Source organism: Lactuca serriola, chromosome 1 (assembly GCF_051521515.1).
Source record: "Lactuca serriola cultivar US96UC23 chromosome 1, Lser_US96UC23_V15, whole genome shotgun sequence".
NCBI classification, from domain to species: Eukaryota; Viridiplantae; Streptophyta; class Magnoliopsida; order Asterales; family Asteraceae; genus Lactuca; species Lactuca serriola.
This window is the reverse complement of record NC_136408.1, coordinates 48,907,417-48,912,978: the sequence shown is the minus strand read 5'-3', so window position 1 is coordinate 48,912,978 and position 5,562 is coordinate 48,907,417.

The following is a 5,562-nucleotide window of genomic DNA, read 5'->3' as shown; positions in this document are numbered from 1 at the left end:
AGAACATAGAATATACGTGTAACACCCATGTTCCTAGGTATTTTTGTTTTTGGCTAGATGTATTAATTTCCTTGCAAAATTAGTCCATACACATGGCATTCTTGATGTGTACGCAGGGCATACATCATTAAATATGGACGTGGACTTCGTTGAGTACACAGGGTGTACTCAAGATGAACCCAAAGCCAAATTTTTCTAGAGTTAAGACCCTATTTAAACACCTTAAGTCCCTTGAGGTCTCTTCATAACTAGCCTACACTCTCCCAAAATGGCCATTTCGAAACCCTAATCCCTGAGAGCTTGTTTTGGACCTTTAGATTGTTCTTGGTGTCTTGTTAAAGAAGAGGAAGTTCATCATTAAGGATTAGTTGGCTTGGAGCTTGAAGATCCAAAACTCTCATCAAATTTTCAAGCTTTTGGAGATATAAAGCTCTTACCTTCATGGTTCTATGGCTTAGATAGATACAAGCTTCAAGATTTGCATGCTTTTGGTCCCATGGTGTGGTTCTTGTGAGTAAAAGCTACTCCAAAGCTCAAGTTTGTCACTTTATGTTGTTTTTTAGGATCTTGTGTATGTTTCCATTTCTAACCCACGCAAGAGTTTGAGCTTATTAAAGAGTGTTATGGACCAAGGTTTGGTCGTGGGCTCTATTAAGCCATGAAAAAGCTTAAAATTGATTACCTAGGTTTGGTTTTGGATATGTCCACTGTGAGGAACCTTTGTAGAAATAACTCAAGTGTGTGATTTGTTTATCGTCAGATTGAGGTGAGTCTTCTCACTATACTATGTAGGATGCTAGTTGTCTTTGTGATACTTGCATGGAAGACCCTAAGGGTAGCTCATGGAATTTGTATGAAAGACCATGGGGGTAGCCCATGACAGTTGCATGAAATACCATGGGGGTAGCCCATGACACTTGGATGTTATACTATGGGGATACCCATGGAATTTCAAGGAAAAACCATGGGGGTAGCCCGTGACACTTGGTTGTAGGACCCTGGGGGTAGCCCATGACACTTGTATGCAAGACCATGGGGGTAGCCCATGAAAATGTATGTATGGTATGTGGTATTTTGGGTAACTCACTAAGATTTGTGCTTACGATTTATGTTTAAAATGTTTTTTATATACTTCTGGTTTAAAGGGGAAGGGCCCGACATGATCGCACAACATCCACCAGTGTTCTACATTTTATGAAATTAGATTGTACTCTAATAACTATTTTCTACATTGACATACCTTGATGCTTTTGAAATGAATGGTTGATGGTTTGGTTGATTTAAAAACAAAAAATTTTACTTAGTATTTTTGGGACGTTACAATACGAAACCTTCGCAAATTCCATTTCTAGGGCGGTAGTGGTCACGAATCAACCTGTAGTCTATCAAGAAATACATTAATAGCATTAGACAATTATCACCTTGAACACAATCTTTAGCTTTTGATTGATAAAATCTAACCCCATTTTCATGAAATATGATCCATAGGTCTTTATAGCTTATGGTTCGGTCACCATTATCCAACAAATCATGGTTCGACCTTATTTTCATTAAGTATGAACAAATAAGTACTTATAGCTTATGGTTCGGTCACCATGATCCACCAAATTTTCATTAGTACCTCTTCACGAAGATCCTTTTCCTCTACCTCTGGCTACTTATGAAGAATGCATGCCTCCTTCAAAGCCTAGAAAGCCTCCTCAAACTTCAGTTGCTTCCTAGCAATGATGCTAGCCCACTTACTAGTATGGCAAGAAACTTCGTTCAACCGGTGGATTCCTTCCATCAAACAAGCAAGCTAGCCTTGTTGATGCTCTATTCATCAGAAGTATTTGCATGTCCAGGGCTTTTAGGAATGGAGGTCATGGCGAAAGGTCGTTGAAATCTGGGCAACGAAGCGACAAAGTTAATATGCGTAGGCAGCAGAGCCTCCTTACCAGAATAGGGAATAACTAAAATATGGACAAAAGAAATAACATTACGTAAGAAAGAACACACAACAAAAAGAAAAACATAGTAAAACAGAAAAAGAAATATCAACAACTCACGAGTTTGTTCTGAAGTCCTCTGTGATACGTCAACCGATGGTTCGCCTTGAGAATCATCCTCGAACAAAGTATAAACATCAAGAATTTCAAAGGGGAGAACACTCTAACTAGCTGGAACACCAAGATACAGAAGAATAGGCATAGTCATCACAACCGTAGATTCGGTTTTTGACGACTAAAAAAGCCCAAATCCAGCTCCAAAATGTAATGTCCGCGTTTCCAGGCTAGGCATTATCATTAATGTAATAGTCTAGGTTAACCCTTGTAACTCTTTCTAGAGTATTAATGATGAAATATTTGAGTATTATGTGAATTATGTGTTTATTTTCTTAATTATTATAATTTAATGAATTAAGAATAAAATAAGCGTCAAATTTGAAGTGTGAGATAAGCCCGATATCTTTGCATAAAGATGTAGTGGTCGAAACAAGGATTCTGAAGATATAAAGAATGCCAAAATCCGAGTTATAACGAAGAAGTTATGACCTGTCGAAGTTTCGCGACAAAACTGACAACGCTAAATGACGTAAAAAGTGAAATTTACGTTATAGCAATATTTAGCCTTAGTGATCTAAACGAAAGTCGTAGAGTTCGTTAAACCGAGAGCGTGCATAAAAAGAACGCCCAAATCTGACTTCGTATGAGGAAGTTATGATTTTTCGAAGTTTCGACTTAGCAGTATGCAGCCCGAATACTCGATTTGAGATCGAGCGGTTTTTAGCCGAAACAATCTAAATGAGAATTGAAGATCTCGTTAATTGTAGTGAAACGATGAAAAGATAGGTGAAAACGGACGTCGGATGAAGAAGTTATGATTTTATAATGGAGTTTTCCTGTCCCGGCCTACTAAAAATAAATAATAAAAATAATGTCAAAATTAGCCAACGGAGTCTAAACGAAATTTGTAGAGCATAGTCTCACCTACGCGTGGATATCAAGAACGTCGAAAACGGAGTTCGTATGATGAAGATATGAATTTTTGAAGTTTATTAAATATTTTCGATATTTAATTTAAATATAAATTATCCGATATTATCCAAGGGGGGGAGTCAGCGAGCTGATCCTCATTACACCCAGTGTAATTTCAGATTACGCCCAGCGTAAATCGAAGTTCCAGCCCCCTATAAAAGGATGTTGAGGGCAGCCGAGTTCTTTGCTCATTTCTTCCCTTTCTCTCGCGTTTTTGCATTGTTTTTCGTGTAAGAATTATCCCGAAGCCCCGGTATCATTCCCGAGCCCGGAAACAAGTCTCGAAGCCCCGAAGATCCCGAGAAGTGCTATTCCCGGGCCGAAGCTCTGCCCGCGAGGAGTTCGGTTTTTGTGAAGATCTTTCGGATCTGCCGAAGAATACTACTTCTACAAGTCGTAGTGCTGTCCGATCATCTTCTAATCAAGTGAGTGTGTGGTTACTTTCTTCTAACGCATAATTATGAAATATTTTATATAAAATACGTGCTATGTGTATATTTTGTTGTTATAGGTGTGAATGTATATTTACTCTCTTCTATCTCATAGATCTGATTTATTCTCTATGAAATACGTGTTATGTGTATGTGCCTCATCTGTTATGTGGAATATGTATTGATTGAACATGCTATACTGGTTTTAAACTATGTATAAATATATATATATATATATATATATATATATATATATATATATATATTTGTCTACTAATATGTTGGGTAGAACATGGGTAGATAGTTGATGTGTGATAAACAGATGAGAGGCCTCGATGTTGTTTTTGATTCAGTCGTCTAGCGGAGTTTAGATGACGACCACAGACTTTTCTAGACAGTCCTATGGAACGCTAGCAGGTTCGCCACCTGTAGGTGTTAATGAACTCGGGTGTTCATTCGCTGTACTTCATCCCCCTCATGGTTGCCTTATTTGACATATATTGCCGAGAAACCCCCGAATGCATGTGTTGTCGCCCCGGTGAAATATTCTAAGACTAGGTCCCTTGTGTTAGTTGTTTTAGGGACGTAAAATGAGAATAGCGGGAATGGGTAATTGGGTTATTGTTGGTTGGTGGAATTAAATAAAATTATTTATTTTGGGTTGAAAACCCCATATGCTCACTAGGCTCCCAAGCCTGACCCACTCAGTTTTATTTGTATTACAGGAAGTGGCGCAAGGGCATAAGATGGATGAATCATCAAGTTGTTTTGTTTACAAGTTTGTATATGTATATATTTGTTGAATGACTTGTAATGTTATCGTTTATGCGTTATGGTCTGTATCGGAACATGACATCCCGAGTTTTGATTATATAATGAAAATAAATTTCTTGATGAAATGTTTTGGTAAATATTATTTTATCATACTTTGTTTTTGGGAACAAATTCCGCAACTCTTTCAAATCAAAAGGATTTACTCTGAAATTATTTTAAAAGCATAAATGAAAATCGGTTTTTTCTGGCTGAGATTTTGGGGATGTCACACAAAAAGTCTTTGTTGAAAGACAATAGTTGAGGACAAAGTGGCAGGAATGAATTTTTGACGACAGTTTGAGAGACTCAATAAGCGGGGTTTCCCCCGAAGTAGAAAAAAGAGCAAGCTCCGGGTTTGGAGCTATAGTATCGGAATAAGCCAATGTTTCTTTGGCATGTTTCTGTTCAGGATTAGTGGTAACCGGACACTCGTGGAGAGTAGTTGTTGTAGGTGGTTCCAAAGAAGGCTCTATATTTATGGGCTCAAATGAAGGTTCGTTGATAGAAGATGATAGACCACGACTTTTCGTTGCAACGCTTCGAGTGGTCCTTTGTCGTTTAGGAGAAGTTAAGTCAATCGGCTTGACAGGACGACTCATTACTCCTTCCAAAGAAAGGGTTTTCTCTATTCCAATTTTCCTTTTGGAAGAAGGACCTTTTAACACGACCCTACTCGAAGAAGTTGGGGGGGGGGGGGGTTGCACAATCGTGATCCATTTTCACAATCTTCTTGGTAAGAGAAGACACCACGGGCACAGTGTTATATGTACTAGAGGATTTGACAACATAATCCATACTAGACTCCGATTGAGAGGGGGGATTAGGGATGGTCGCTTTCTCTGTGACAAATGAATAACCAGCTAAGCGTTTCATGTGTAACCGCTCTAACAGAGTAACCTCACGACCCGCTAGGATTTCCATAGGTTTCTTCCCTAATTTGTTCCAGTAAGCACTAATCCCCGCCATACCTAGCCATTTTCCTCATGATCGACCCATTTGATGAAATTATCTAATATGCGACTCATAATACCCTGTTATTTAAGAGACAAATCAACATCCCTATCAGAAGTAGCACCATAAAACATACGCCGAGCGAAAGTAGAAGCACGAACAAAGAAAACTCTTCCTTCCACTACTTAATAGAAGTAGGAATGTCGTAAAAAATTTCCACCAAACCATGGCTAGGGGAGAAATATACCTAATCGCCATTCGACATAGTCACATAGAAATGACATAATAGAGTGATAGAAGGAGCAATGATTAGGGAGAAACATCACGAAACTAACGATTTTTCTAAAACC